Below are 17,297 nucleotides of genomic sequence, written 5' to 3'. Positions count from 1 at the left end.
TTTGGCTGATGCTTGTTGTGGTATCATTTGGTTGAAAGTGTTTCTGTTCTGCGGAATCATTTGGTTGATAGAAAACTGAAGCTAGTGTTTCCATCTAACAATAGGCTCATTTGATTTGAGGCTCTGGTCTCTCTCGCCACTCTAATTGTAGGTCGACCCACGTCTCCTCGACCATCACCGCCTCTGCAGCGTCCACGAAGGTATTTCTTCTTATTTGTTTTAGGATTAATTGATGCATAGTATTAGTACTAGTTTGTTAGTTAAAATTTAATGCATAGTATTACAAATAGTATTTTTTCTTCTTTCTTATGCCTAGTGATGTGTAACTTCATTTTCGAGTAGGTTTAGGACCTATCCTTCATAATAGAGTTATTATACAAAGTCCATAAAATAATGTTTATTTACACATTTTTATACATTGGGTTATTTAGTTTTGGAAATGGATGACAATAGAAGAAGGGCGATGTATGATGGATTCAATAGTGTGACTCTAGGTCACTCAAAGAAATGGGTTAGGGCCGCAAAACAATTCATGGATCTCGCATTTTCCGATGGACCTCGTGTGGTGAAGTGTCTGTGTACCAAGTGTCAGAATTTTAAGTTTGTGAGAAAGATCGAAGAACTGGAGCATCACCTTTGCAAGAATGGGTTTATGCCTAACTATCTTGTGTGGCGCTCACATGGAGAAGTAGAGCAGAATATCACAGAGTCAGAAAGAATTGATGGTGAGGAGGAGGATCTGATGGATGACTTGGTGGCTGATATTAGTAGAGAGTATCCAACATTGGCCTCGGAACATGCTACACAAGAGGAAGTGCAGGAGTTTTATAAGCTTTTTCACGTGTCAGAGGAAAAAGTGCATGACGACACCACTGTGACCGTGTTGCAGGTGGTTACACGTCTTATGGCAATGAAGGCAAAGTATAACTACTTGAATAATTGCTATAACGATATAATCAATCTGATTATTGATCTCATCCCATCGAACCATAAGATGCCAAAAGACTTATACCAATCTAAAAAGATTGTGTCCGATCTTGGCATGAAGTATAAGAAGATTGATGTGTGCGAAGATAATTGCATGTTGTTCTGGAAGGAATATGAAGCGGCCACCCATTGTCAGAAATGCGGTAAATCAAGATATGTGGAGGTACTAAAAGAGGATGGAGCTACTTTTGCTACAAAAGTGGCAGTTAAACAGCTCCGATATATGCCCATCACTCTAAGGCTTAAACATCTATTTTTCACCCCAGAAACTGTGAAGCTAATGTTGTGGCATAAGGAAGGAGACTGTGAGAGGCAAGACCCAGACATTATGATGCATCCATCAGATGGCGATTCTTGGAAGGCTCTGGATCATTTTGACCCAGAATTTGCAAGAGACGCTAGGAGTGTTCGTCTAGGCTTGTGCACTGATGGTTTCACTCCTTACGACAACAGTTCCACTTCATACTCTTGTTGGCCGGTTTTGTCATGCCCTACAACCCCCTCCCAACAAATGCATGAAAGAAGGGTTCATATTTCTTGCCCTTATTATTCTAGGGCCTAAACATCCTGGAAAGAAGATCAATGTATTCATGCAACCGTTGATTGAAGAGTTCAAAGAGCTATGGGTAGGGGTAAAGGCTTATGATGGTCATCAAAAACGTGAATTTACCTTACGTTCTGTATATTTGTGGTCAATTCATGATTTGCCTGCATATGGTATTTAGTCTGGTTGGTGTGTCCACGGTTGACCGTGTTGTCCCATATGCATGGGGGACACACAAGCATATCGATTGGAGCATGGTAAAAAGGTCTCATTCTTTGATTGTGATCAACAGTTTCTTCCATCCAATCACCCGTTTCGAAATGATACGAAGTCATTTAGAAGAGGCATAAAAGTTAAAGAGGGTCCACCAAAACGTTTAATGGGTGAAGATATCATGATACAACATCGTGCCCTTCAAAGAGCTGCAGAAGGTCATGAGTTTGAAGGCTATGGTCAAGATCACAACTGGACTCATATTTCTTTTCTCTGGGAACTTCCATATGCGAAGGTATTTATTTTACCACACAACCTAGATTTGATGCACCAAGAGCGCAATGTTGCTGAAAGCATCATAATCGTGTGCCTAAACACTAAGGGTAAAACAAAAGACAACATCAATGCTAGGAAAGATTTAGCTAATCTTTGTGATCGCCCTAGCCTTGAGGTCAAATTAGATCCTAATGGAAATTAGAGGACACCACGAGTTCCATACTGTCTAAAGCCGGAAGAGCAAAAAGAAGTATTTCGATGGTTGAAAATGTTGAAGTTTCCAGACCGCTATGAAGCTAACATAAAATGTATTGTTAACCTCGACACTAATAAATTAAATGGGTTGAAGGCTCACGATTACCATATTTTGATGGAAAGACTTATGCCGGTAATGTTCCATGGCTATTTGAAGCCTCCACTGTGGAAGATGCTTGCTGAACTTAGTTACATATATAGACATATATGTGCTAAGCAGATCTCAAAGAAATTGATGATTCAATTTGAGAAACAAATCGCGGTGCTTGTATGCAAGATGGAAAAGTATGCAAGATGGAAAAAGTATTTCCGCCTGGATTTATGAATGTGATGCAACATTTGCTAGTGCACTTACCTTATGAAGCATTGGTAGGAGGACCAGTGCAGTTCCGATGGATGTATAGTCAAGACAGAGAATAAAAAAACTTATAGCTACTGTGCGGAACAAAGCAAGGGTTGAGGGGTGTATTGCAGAGGCCTTTGCAGCTAAAGAGATCACAATCTTCTCAAGTCAGTATTTATCACACACTAACAACGTGAATGCTTAGTCAACACGGTATCATACTGAAGAAGAAGGTCCTTCGACCGACCTTAGTGTTTTTCTCTGGAAGGGGAAAGGGGTCGAGGCTTCTACTGCACATTATGTTGACATAAGAGAGCGTAATTTCACCATGCTCTACTTGTACACTAACATGGAGGAACTTGATCCATACTTTGAAATGTTTGATTCCATATATTTAGCTAGTCACAAACCTACACCAAAGGAACTGGATAATCTATGTATGAAAGGGATGAACGAAGGTCCATGTTTCGTTGAATGGTTCCACAGGCATGTAATTATCTCTTTATAATTTTCCTTTGTGTACTTAGTTTGCACATACGGCTTGCTATTTAACTATATCTCTTTTTCTGCTCTATGTAGTGTAAGAAACTTGACACTCTAGTCTCGGATGATTTGCGACAGATATCACATGGTCAGTTGAAAGCAAGAAAATATAACCGCTATGATATTAATGGATATCGTTTTCGAACATCAAAATTAGAAAAATCCGCCCACAGGCAGCCACGACAAACAGTGTAGTAGTAGCAACTGCCTCAAATGCAGACGAAGGCACTCATGACTATTATGGTGTTCTTCAAGACATAACTGAGTACATTCTTGGTGGGGCCAAAGAGTTCATGTTTGTGTTATTTGATTGTGAATGGTTTGATCCTCAACAAATGTGAGAGGATAAATTTGGAATTGTGGAGGTAAAGCATGAATCATGGTTTAAAGGCAGCGAGTATAGCAATGTTGTGCTTGCACATCAAGCGCAACAGGTGTACTATCTAACATATCCTCATGAAAACTTGAAGTCTTGTTGGGTTGTATACCAAATTAATCCTGAAATCCATCCATTACGATATGATTATTACAACACAAATAACGAAGATGATGATTCTGTTAATATTTATCAAGAAGAAGGCGATCAGTCAGAAAATAGAGAATTTACTATATCCGAGGATTTAGGGCTGAATGAAGTAGCTAGATCTCGCCATAGATTTGATGGCAGAAGAACCAGGTCCTTCTAGGGCAAGGACTCGTAAGTCATAGAGAATTCTTGAAAAACAATAAAGACTTGAAATAATTGAGCAGCGAGTTGCTGAAGCAGATTCTGATGCCGATGATTTTTGAAAAGTATATATAATTAAATTCTTGTATATGCATTCCTATTTCAATCTTAATATGGACTCAATTATGAAATTTGTGCAGATGATGAATGTTATGGACAAGCTCAAAGGGAAGAAGCGCGGAGACCGTGGTGACTCCTCGAGGTCACGGTCGACTAGGGTTCAGGTGGTGGGGATACATCCTCTATGTTGTTCCAGTATTTAATTTGTTTTACTTTCTTTTCTTCTACGTATGTAATAGTATTATCACCTTATTTTCGAGTACTTGATATATCTCATTGTTGATTATGTTTGTAGGGCTCCACAGCGTCAAGGCAATGGCTAGAGCAGCTCCTTGGTTGCATGGAGGAGCAGGGGCGTGAAGTGGCAGGCCATAGTGCACCTGGGCAAGGGCGTGAGGTGGCAGGCCACCTTTCACTTGAGCAGGAGCGTGAGGCGATAGGCTCAAGTGGACCTATGCTAGAGCAGGACCATAATGCACTTGAGCAAGAGCGCGAGGCGGCAGACCACAATGCACCTAGGCAGGAGGACGAGCTGGCAGGCCAAGGTTCACCGATGCGTGATGATGATGACTATGGGGAGGACTACGATGGAGAGGCCGATGACGAGGTTGTTACAACACAGGCAACGAACTTCAAGTATTTTTATTTTGATGATGAGTTCTATTTTTTGTTGGATTGAAATTATTATCGGTGCACAATTTACAATTTTGTAGGTTTCGACGGTCCCTTAGAGTTCCACCGACACAACCCTTAGACCAACGTAGGGTCATAAACCCTGCAGGAGAGAGGAGCTGGGTGGAGGAATCATGGAGTGGCAAAGGTCACCGGACACCAGTTAACACGGTGATGTGATCTATAGCTCGTCTTCACTATCCAGGGGTGGTACAATTCAACGGGGCAGAGATAGGCGCATATCACTAGGCTCACTGGGGCCTCAAACCATATGGAACCGACTGTACTCACCAAGACGCAGTGTGGTCATCGTTTTTTGTGAGTTTATTATGTCTTTTAAATTTACTTACTGTGGGCATCTATAAATAAATTTAATTGCTTCTTCATTATGCAGGAACAATTTAGATTGGACGAAATAGCGAATGAAGAACATGCAAAACGTGTATTCCACAATGCTGCTAGAAAAGTTATAAATGGTTCAATGTTAGATGCACGGGTCAAAGCTGTTATCGTGTACTTCAAGAAAGTGAAGGATCAAAGAATGACCAATAAGCAGGCGTGTGAAATCCACTTGACAGCTGAGGAGAACAAACATAGTGAAGTGGACTGGCTCACTGCTCATCCTGAAGCTTGGGTCAAGCTCTACGAGTACTAGGCCTCAGATGAGTACAAAGTGATTTTAGATAGAAATCTTTTGAACCGGAAGAGCAAACCGGACCTCCATCGATTTGGAGCAGATGGATTTATTGGGAAATCACAGTGAATGGTATGACGAGCTAAGTAACATTTAGTCTTTTCCCTTTGACAAATTTGTATATTTCATTATGTTTCTTACTGCAGGGGGCTCATGATGGTGTTGAACCCCGATTCATTGACTTTTACATGGAGGGACACCGAGGTCTAGATCCAGAGCATCTAGAAATTTTATGTGACGACAGCACGACAGAAAAGCTGGTAGCTGTAAATAATAACTATCTATTCTTAATTAACTTTTGACTCATTTTTGTAATTAACATAAATTGTTTTGTAGACTCGTTACGCTAAGGAGGTTAGGAGGAAAGCAGGAGACGAGGGTCTAGATTGGAGGGAGGCACCTTTCGATCCGGAAGCAGCATATGTTGCTGGTGGTGGGCTACCACATGGAAGGTATGATAAGATCAAACCTATGATAAATAAAAACTATTGGTTCATAACTTGTGATGTTTCTAGGTTGGGGATCGGTGATGGGGTTGTGAGTCGTGATAGCTTTGGTCATCGGTCTGTTTCCTCAGTGGGAGTAGATCTCGAACTTCAACTTCGAGGGAATCATAGGTTGATGAGCAACTAAGACAACAACAACAAGTTCAACAACTATCTCAACAAGTTCAGATGATGCAGGGAATGCTGATGCAGGTAATAATTTTAGTGATCCACCATTCATTCGATTTTCATATATGGTTGCATTGCAAAAACTCAAACTTATTGTATTTGCAGATGTATAGTGCTCAGATGGGATCTCAAATGGAACCCCAGTTCACCCGTCCGCCACAATCTGGACAGACCTCAAACACCAACGAAACACAGGTATAGTTTTGTAGTATATTTACTTTAATTTACAATTATAATCATGCATCGTTTTATTTGGTTATAGGGTTTTGAGACCGGACAAGGAAACCCACAGATGGACATCTAGTGGTCGATGCCCCCTAGAGGACAGAATCTTCCTCCTCCACAACCAGGTATGGGATATTGGCCGCCACCACCATGTGGATATCCTACACATCCAATGGGGCCATGGGGACGCCCCCATGGCCAACACAACCACTTCCATCATCAGCGGTACGTTCCTGATTCATGCTGCTTGCTACTTGTTCACGCTGCAACAAATTGGCCTTCTTTTTTTGGAGTTTCTTTTTAGTTCAACTATTGGGACTACTCCATTGTTGCTTGTTTCTTGTGATGGCAACACTTTAGGCTAGGATAGATGTTTATCACGCTTTCCTATATCTTGGTGTACATGTGATTTAATGCCAGCATTTTGTGATCTTATTGGAAGCCACATTTTGTGTTTACCATGCTTTCCTATATCTTTGTGTACATGTGATTTAATGCCAGTTGTATATTTATGAGAATTTTGGTTTATTTTATAGGGTTCTGGCTCTCATCAAGTGACTCCCCCCCTCACGATGACTTTGCGAACAGATGTCTCAATTCTAGTGGTGGAGCTACGAACAACAATCTGATGTCCTGATCGAGAGCGATGGAGCTAATGTTTGAACTTGTGTGTTTGAACTTGTGAACTAATAATGTGCACTATGGATGTGGATTAGTTTGTATTTGGACTTGTGTGAACTTATGTGAATTTGTGATATGAACTTATATCCATGTGTTTGAACTTATATCCATGTGTTTGAACTTAAATGAATTTGTGATATGAACTTATGTGATATTCTGTTTGTCTAACATTTCATTTCTATAAATTTTATTGTTTTCTAGAAAAAAGAGTTAAGTTCATGGGTACCCACGTACTTAAATTTAAGTTTGTGGGTACCGTCGAACTTAATGTACAACACACGTAGGCCCACATAGGCCAAATACGTTCGTCAGCCAGGTGGCCCCGACGAACTTAATATGAAGTATGTGGGTACCATCAAACTTATCTGCACAAATTCGACGGGGGCCGTCGAACTTAAAAACACACGAACTTAATGTTAAGTTCGACGGTACCCACATACTTAAGGTTAAGTTCGACGGTACCCACGAACTTAACCTTAAGTTCGTCGGGGCCATCGAACTTACCTTTCTAAGTTCGTCCAAAAATCGTCGTCGGCTATATTCGTCGGTAAACCAGTGAACTTAATGTAAGTTCGTCTGCTTATTACGTTAAGTTCGACGATTTGCCACCCACGTTCTCTAACTCGTTTCCTGTAGTGCTTGTGAATGTCACCAAGTATGGAGTTGACGGGGTGATCTCTTTGAATTGCTTGGTGGACTCTTGGGTGTGGCGATCATTGACTTTGTATTTCTTGATCATCTTACTTGTCTTGATCATCTTCATCTCTCCCTTGATCAATGTCCTCCTCTTGAGGTGGCTCATCGTCTTGATCTTCATCCTCTTCTTCTTGAGCCTTATCCTCATCTTGAGTTGGTGGAGATGCTTGTATGGAAGATGACGGTTGATCTTGTGCTTGTGGAGGGCCTTCGGATTCTTTTGGACACACATCCCCAATGGACATGTTCCTTAGTGCGACGCACGGAGCCTCTTCATCATCTAATTCATCAAGATCAACTTGCTCCACTTGGGAGCCATTAGTCTCATCAAACACAATGTCACAAGAAACTTCAACTAATCCAGTAGACTTGTTGAAGACTCTATTTGCCCTTGTGTTTGAGTCATAACCAAGTAAAAAGCCTTCTACTGCTTTAGGAGCAAATTTAGAATTTCTACCTCTCTCAATGAGAATAAAGCATTTGATCCCAAAGACTCTAAATAGGAAACATCAGTTTTTTTACCGGTGAGGAGTTCATACGATGTTTTCTTGAGGATTCGGTGAAGATATAACCGGTTGATGGAGTAGCAGGCGGTGTTAATCGCCTCCACCCAAAACCTGTCTGGTGTCTTGTACTCATCAAGCATGGTCCTTGCCATATTCAGTAGAGTTCTATTCGTCCTATCCACGAGGTGTGTAGGGAGAATAGAACTCATGCTTGATGCCCTCCTCAAGAAATCCTTCAATTTGAGAGTTCTTGAACTCCGTTCCATTGTCGCTTCTAAACTTTTTGATCCTTAATCTAAACTCATTTTGAGCCCATCTCAAGAATCTCTTTAAGGCCTCTTGGGTTTGAGATTTTTCCTGCAAAAAGAATACCTAAGTGAAGCGAGAATAATCATCCACAATCACAAGACAGTACTTACTCCCGCCGATGCTTATATAGGCGATCAGGCCGAAAAGGTCCATGTGGAGTAGCTCAAGTGGCTTGTCAGTCATCATGATGTTCTTGTGTGGATGATGGACTCCAACTTGCTTCCCTGCTTGGCATGCGCTACAAATCCTATCTTTCTCAAAAAGAACATTTGTTAGTCCTAAAATGTGTTCTCCCTTTGTGAAGATTCTTCATTCCAACATGGGCAAGTCGGCGATGCTAGAGCCAGCCCATATTAGTCTTAGCAATTAAGCAAGTGTCTAGTTCAGCTTTGTTATAATTAAAATCGACTAAATACAGTTGACCATCTAACACTCCTTTAAATGCTATTGAATCAGCACTTCTTCTAAAGACAGTAACACCTATATCAGTAAAAAGACAGTTGTAGCCCATTTTACATAATTGAGAAACAGAAAGTAAATTGTAATCTAAAGAATCAACAAGAAAACATTGGAAATGGAATGGTCAGGAGATATAGCAATTTTCCCCAAACCTTTGACCAAACCTTGATTTCCATCCCCGAATATAATAGCTCTTTGGGGATCTTCATTTTTCTCATATGAGGAGAACATCCTTTTCTCCCCTGTCATGTGGTTTGTGCACCCACTATCAATTATCCAACTTGACCCACCGAATGCATAAACCTACAAAACAAATTTAGGCCTTGTTCTTAGGCACCCAAACGGTCTTGGGTCCTTTGACATTAGAAACAAGCACCTTGGGTACCCAAACACCAGTCTTTGGGCTCTTGTGTTTGCCCTCAACATATTTGGCAATTGCTTTGCCTGATTTGTTAGTAAGCACATAAGATGCATCAAAAGTCTTAAATGAAAGGTTATGCTCATTTGATGCATTAGGAATTTTCTTTTTAGACATTTTGATATGAGTGGAATGCCTAGACCTAGATGCCTTATTTGTATACATAAAAGCATGATGAGAAACATTGTGAGGTTTTCTAGCATGAATTCTCCTAATTTTGTGCTCGGGATAGTTCTCAGGATATAAAATGTAACCCTCTCTATCCTGAACCATGGGAGCCTTACCCTTAACAAAATTAGATAATTTCTTGGGGGCATTAAGTTTGGTGTTGCTTTGGCTCCTTTGTTGGAAGCCAATGCCATCCTTAATGCCAAGGAGTCTCCCATGCTTTTAGCAAATTTAAAATTTTCATTTTCTAGCTCACGCTTGGCAATTTTAGCAGTTACTTTAACTATGTGATCATTTTATTGTTTAATCATGGCAAGGTGATCATCAATAGCTTCAATATTAACATCTCTACATCTAGTGAAAATAGTGACATGCTCAACAGTAGATATAGAGGGTTTGCAAATATTCAATCTATCTTAGCATTTAACCTATCATTCTCATCTCTAAGACAGGAAATTGAATTATTGCAAATGTTAAGATCCTTAGTTAAGTTTTCACATTTTTCTATTTCTAGAGTATAATCATTTTTCAACTTAACAAATTTTTTATTTTCCTTAACGAGCAAGTCCTCTTGGCATTCCAAGAGATCATCCTTCTCGTTAATGGTTTCTATTAATTTATTTATTTTTTTCTTTTGGTCCATGGTAAGGTTGGCAAAGAGAGAAATTAAATCATCATTATCATCACTAGAGCTACCCTCATCATCAGATGTAGTGTATTTGGGGGTAACTCTAGAATGTACCTTCTTCTTCTTGTCGTCCTTAGCCATGAGACACTTGTGGCCGACGTTGTGGAAGAGGAGGCCTTTGTTGATGGAGATGTTGGCGGCGTCCTCGTCGGAGGAGGAGTCGGTGGAGCTCTCGTTAGAGTCCTATTCCCGCCCCATGTGCGCCTCTCCACCCTTCTTCTTGTAATACTTCTTTTTCTCCATCTTTTTCTTCCCCTTCTTGTTGTCGTCCCTGTCATTGTCACTTGAATATGGACATTTAGCAATAAAGTGACCGGACTTACCACACCTATAGCACACCCTCTTGAACGAGGCTTGTAGTCCTTCCCCTTCCTTTGTTTGAGGATTTGTCGAAAGCTCTTAATAATAAGAGCCATCTCCTCATTGTCGAGCTTGGAGGCATCGATTGGAGGTCTACTTGGTGTAGACTCCTCCTTCTTTTCTTTCGTTGCTTTGAATGCAACGGGTTGCACCTCGGGTGTAGAGGTGGCGCCTTGTTCTAAGTTGACAATGTGTTTGGAGTCTTTGATCATAAGTTCAAAGCTCAAAACTTGCCAATCACTTCCTCGAGAGACATCTGTCTATATCTTGGATCTCCATGGATTAGTTGCACTTGAGTGGGATCACGAAAAACAAGAGATCTAAGAATAACCTTGACCATTTCATGGTCATCCCACTTGGTGTTCCTGAGGTTGCGCACTTGATTGACCATAGCCTTGAGCTAGTTATACATCGCTTGTGGCTCCTTTCCTTTGTTGAGGACGAATCGACCGAGTTCTCCCTCAATCATTTCGTGTTTGGTGATCTTGGTCACCTCGTCCCCTTCGTGCGGCGTTTTGAGGATGTCCCAAATTTCTTTGTCATTTTTCAACCCTTGCACCTTATTATACTCCTCTCGACACAAGGAAGCGAGGAGGATATAAGTTGCTTGGGAATTAAAATGTCTAATTTGGGCGGCCTCCTCTGAGTCGTAGTCCTCGTCGCCCACCTATGGTGCCTGCGCTCCAAACTCAACAATATCACATATGCTTTCGTGGAGTGAGGTTAGATGATGCCTCATTTTATCACTCCACATACAATAATCTTCACCATCAAAATATGGTGGTTTGCTTAGGGGTACCGAAAGTAGAGGAGTGCATTTAGGAATGCGAGGATAGCGTAGGGGCATTTTACTATACTTCCTACGCTCATGGCGCTTCGAAGTTGTAGACTCCGCGCCGGATGTGGAAGGTGATGAAGAGTCGGTCTCGTAGTAGACCACCTTCTTCATTTTCTTTTTCTTCTTGTCACCCTACCTATGTGACTTGATGGAGGATTTTCTTTGTACTTGTCACCAGACTCCCTTGATAGAGTCCTTTCTGAGCCCATGGCTTTGTCGCCGGTGACGATCTTCCTCTTGGCGTGATCTCCAAACATCACTTCGAGTTTGTTAGACTCGTAATGAAGCACTGGCTCCGATACCAATTGAAAGTTGTCTAGAGGGGGGGTGAATAGGCGAAACCTGAAATTTATAAACTTAAACACGTACTAGGGCCGGGGTTAGCGTTAGAATTAAATCGGAGTTCGAAAGATAGTTCTCCTTGCTTGGAGTTGCTTAATCAATGCGGATAACGTTTGGGAGCAAACTCAAATCAATATGATCAAGGGAACTTTAGAGAGAGGAAAGAGGTGAAACAAATCAAGTGAGAATCAATGCGAGTGGACACGATGATTTGTCAACCGAGGTTCGGTTCCAAAGAATCTAGTCCCCATTGAGGAGGCCACAAAGGCCGGGTCTATTCCAACCCTTTCCCTCTCTCAATCGGTCACACTGACCGGTCGAGCCTTCTCCTTAATCACTTGGGTCACTAAGACCCTGCAAGGATCACCACACACTTAGGTGTCTCTTGCTAGCTTTACAAAGCACTTATGAGAATAAGAATAGAGAAGGAGAAAGCAATCCAAGCAACAAGAGCAACAAAAGAACACAAATAATCCTCTCACAAGTCTCTAAGCACTAGAGTTGATTTTGGGAGCTTGGAGTGGATTGAATGCTTTGAATGTGTCTTGGAGTGTTTGTCTTTGCTCTTGCAATGAATATGGAGTTCAGAAAACTTGGATGCCATTGAAGTAGGTGGTTGGGGGTATTTATAGCATCCAACCACTTCCTAGCCGTTGGCTGCTTTTGCTGGCGATGGGCACACCGGACAGTCCAGTGGCGCACAGGATAGGCACTGTTCACTGTCCGGTGCGTGCCACGTCAGCACGCTCATTGGGGTTTGGAGTTGTTAACCGTTGGGGTTCTTTGTCTTGTAGTTACATCGGCTCTGACTTCGTTGTTCTGACCTTGTCGCAAAATGTTCACAACAGTTCACCTTTTGGCAGACGACCGTTAGCGTAGGTTACCGTTGCTCTGCTGGCACACCAGACATGTCCGGTGCACACCAGACAATCCGGTGAATTATAGCGGATCGAACCCAGAAGAAACTCGAGAGTGGCGAGTTCGTTTGGTGCTTGGCCTGGTGCACCGGACAGTGTCCGGTGCGCCAATGGTAGCACACTCTCAAGTCCTTTGCTCCAAATTTATTTGAGTCCCCAACTTAAATTCTTTCTTGGTTTGTGTTGAACCTTATGCACCTGAGATAAATGACATCTAGGCAAACTAGTTAGTCCACGTGGTTTGTGATGGACGTCAACCACCAAAATCGATTATAGGAAATGATTAAGCTCATTTCCCATTCAATATGTGTCATGATCAAGTTTCACACATATGCCGACTTTATGTATAGAAACCAATGTCACAATCTTTATTGCATGTGAAATATTTTTACAAAAATAAATGAAAAAATACACCGAGCAAAGATAACTTCTCCACAGGCACAGTTGACTAGGAGACGATGGCCTAGATCTCATCAAACTCATCTTCATAATCCTCTTTTAACGGTACCTACTCTTGACCTAGGTGGTGATTATAGCAAGGGTGAGCTCCCATATGGACATCACTCCGCAAGTGTGGGGAAAAAGTATAGTGCAAGGCTTACCAAGGATATGACTAAGACTAAGCATTCACTTCTAATTTTATTGGTCAAAATTTTATTAGCAATTACTAAGTATAAGTAAATATCATCCCAATTAAATAAATGATCATAAATGAAATCCTGCAATACAATGCATGTCTGGTTTAATTCAATTCCAATTCCATCATTTAATCATGTGAGTGTTCGAGCTGCTCAATAACCGTGAGCATGAATAATATATCAGTTTTACACTTTGCAAAGGATGCACATCTTTACCCATAAGTCATGTTTCCCTTCTAGCCTGGGTTTGCAAGGCCCTTAGACACTTCCAAGGTGAGTAGTTAAGGATCCACTACGAGGTCTTTATAAAGGTTCGGTAGTATGACAAAACTAGCTACGGTTTCAGGCAGAGCAGGTATAGGTCTTTTTCACGGTCTGAAACACCATCGTAGCAATTCCGGCCAAACACTATACTTGTGCAACTCCTCCCCACTTGCCCCTTTTCGATAAGGTTCTGCCACACCTAGTTTCAGAAGGCAAACCAAATGCGAACAATGTACGTGTCAGGATCAGAACTCACGTACACAACGATTACATAAATGTTGCATCATCGCACGATGCTTGAATAACATAACATAAAGAGAATTTAACTTTATTACAAACTGATGTTGAAGACATCCACATAGTCTTAGACTCGTAAATACCAAAGTCCTAAAACAGAACGTAGCTAAGATAAAGGCCTTTCACAGGCAACTAACTGAGGACACTACACCAAAATAGTGAACTTCCTAGAGCCTAAACTCTAGGAAGTTAGCCCTAAACTCTAGGAAGTTAGCTAAACCCTCGGAAGTAAAGCCATACCGTCGGAAGTTTGGCTCTCGGAAATTTTTTGTCGGAAGTTAGCTTAACTTCCTAGAGCCCTCTAGGAAGTTAGCTAACTTACTACAGCCACAGGAGCCTCTCGGAAGTTAGTAGGTTCTCGGAAGTTAGTAGCTTCACGCCGTCAGCGCCGTCAGCTAACTAACTTCCTACGGCTGACTGTAGCCCATAGGATGTTAGCTAGCTAACTTCCTACGGCTGACTGTAGCCCCTAGGAATTCCTACAGCCCAGTTAGCCTCTAGGAAGTTAATTTGACCAGCATTACAAATGCTGTTTATTTTTATTTTACACCACATTCCACAACATAACAAATTTATCAACAACTATATAGAACAACATATTTTCACATAAAACATCTCACACATAATCACATAACAATATTTAAATCCATAGTCTCATCAATTACATCACAAAAGTCTCATCCATAGTCATAATAAGACACATCTCATCCAGTCATAATAAGAGACAATATCTCATAGTCATAATAAAAGTCTCAAGTATCACAACACATAACATGGAAGCTCATGATCGCCGATCACCAACGGGGTACAGCGACAAGTGATGGTCGATACCTCCACTAGCGAAGATGGTTTCGACAAAGTCTAACCCGTCTTCTTGTTCATGCGTCGGCAAGGTAGCTGGAGGGGTCTAATATACATGTACAAATGATATTTGCTGAGTTACATCATAATATAACTAACTACAAGTAAATGATGATGAATTTGCATACCTGATGTTCGGTAGGTGGAGATGTAGGAGTAGGTGGAGGTGAAGACCAAGGATAATGTACGAGAGGTGGTGGTGGTGGGGGGCACCAGGACGTGTATCCCTTGGGCCTGTGCTAGTTGCTACAAAATTGACGAACTCATTCACATCAGCGTTTTAAATCAATACATATCTTAAAGTGAAAGCTATTATCTTTTGAACTTACTTGTATGAGTGTTTGCTGTTGTTGAATCTGTGTAGCATAGTATTCATATTGCGTAGCTTGTTGCCTCAAGTAATCCTAATGTCGCCTAAGTTCTTGGTGTAGTTTTTGGTGTAGGAAGTGTATGTTTTTAGTGTAGTGGGATTGCACTAATCTAATTTTCAGAACTCATCTAGTCCTAAAACTCCGAGAAGTCCGCCTCGACAACTTCTTTTCCTGAGCAATGGTTGAAGTGGGGACATCCTTGTGTTTTGTGTTAAAGCAAGGGTGAGTACATATCAACATACTCAGCAAATGCCCTGTTTGTCTGAAGTAGACTAGCTTTATGTGGAGTTAGGCCGATAGCAGTTGCTTTTACTTCATCAAGTTTTATCATTAATATAAGGAAAGTTTTATCATAAATCCCAAGATATTAGCCCAAAGGATATCACCTCATGGAGGATATTACTAGAATATGTAATCAGGATCATCGCCATTAAAACCATCATCATAAATTGTAATCCATGTATCTCTAATAAAAGGAGCTCCCAAGGCCACTCTTAACTATGAGCACAGTTGATATATCAATTTCAATACCCTCTGCAGAGGTCACACATTTTACCCATGAGTCGTGATCCTCTTTCTGCCCGAGGATCATGACTCCTCATTGATAACTTCCAAGGTTAACTGGTAGGGTTCCACTACATAGCCTTTACAAATATTCCCCAAAAGGTATAGTCGCTCGTTAGGTTTCCCAGTGTTATAAGTACAGTACACCTCCTCGAGGGGTGAACTACTCCCGACAGAGCGATTACTGCACCCTAGGTCCCATTAACGACACACAGGCTAGGAAAACTACACCCCAGGTTTCTCTAATTAATTAGCTAAGTGAGTACCATTCTACCATCATGGCTGCACTATTTTTCCGGGTGGTTACCCGACGAACTGGTCCTTAGAAAGAAGTACTCGGAACACAGCCCGAGCCTCCTAGCACTACCGGAATCGACGGCTTTGCCGAGTGCCTGAAGCACTCAGCAAAGCCTTAAAAACACTCAGCAAAGTCTTTGCCGAGTGTCGCACTCGGCAAAGAGGGCTCGGCACACAGTGCATCGGCAAAGCCTTCTTTACCGAGTACTTTTTTTCGGGCACTCGGCAAAGACTTTGCCGAGTGCTAGGAAGTACTCGGCAAAGAAAAGCAGCCGTCACGGCGCCGGGTGACGGAGACGGCGTCTTTGCCGAGTGTCCTAGGTGACACTCGGCAAATAATCTATCAGCGGGGTCCCCATGTCAGGTTCTTTGCCGAGTGCTTTGTATGGCACTCGGCAAAGCGTGCTTCTTTGCCGAGTGCCAAAGCCACTACACTCGGCAAAGAACCTATACCGGTGCCTAGGTCTTGGTTCTTTGCCGAGTGTTATGGTCCTGACACTCGGCAAAGTACCTCTTTGTCGAGTGTGACACTCGGCAAAGTGACCAGTACATACCTTTTTTATTTGTTTTTCCTATTCCATCCAAACAAACAAAAGATATTTCACAGATATCACATATATACATCACAGATCATCACAGACATATATAGCCAACACAAACATTAATATACAAACATAAGTTCAGAAGTTCTCAACACAAACAATATCAACACAAGTTCACAAGCTCTGACATAAGTATTCAACATAAGTTTTGTAGTCTAAACACTAAACTCATTGAGGTGGGTGGTTGGACTGGTGCTGCGTTGTGCTAGGCGAACCATGAGGATTGTTGAATGCCGCCCCAGATTGGCCCTGCACATAGAAGAGATTGCATGTGTTATACCAGATGCATTACCAACATCTAACTACAATTTTGATACTCGCAGGAGTATGGAACAGAGCGGGGTCAACTGTAGGGAACAATGGAGGTGGCAGAGCGAAACCCTGTGCGGCGCTAAGGCTCTGTATGTACTGGAACATCTCTGCCATCCTCTGATGATCTGCCTCGCGAGCCACCCGCTCCGCCTCCCGCTCCGCCATCATCCTCGCCTCCATCTCTTCTAGTTGGGTCTGTAATATTACAAGCCAACGTTATAGTAACTCAAAGAGAAGGTATATAACTCAAGTAAGGACGAGTTACAGAAGCACTAACCTCGAGTTGTTGTATGCGATGTTGTGAGCTATCGTGCCGAGGTTGTATGGCTGGACTCGAGCCTGTGCTCCTTGCTCGCACCTGAGACAGAGTGGGAGTGGAGGATGAGTCGATTGCCCTGTCGGCAATCCAGTGCCGCCCATGTCTCTTGCCTCCTCCGACCCTCATGAGCACATCAGGGTCGATCTACTCGTGCTCGGATCATATTCTGGGCCATGG

Source organism: Zea mays, chromosome 2, assembly GCF_902167145.1.
Source record: "Zea mays cultivar B73 chromosome 2, Zm-B73-REFERENCE-NAM-5.0, whole genome shotgun sequence".
In the NCBI taxonomy this organism is placed as follows: domain Eukaryota; kingdom Viridiplantae; phylum Streptophyta; class Magnoliopsida; order Poales; family Poaceae; genus Zea; species Zea mays.
This window is presented reverse-complemented; position numbering follows the sequence as displayed.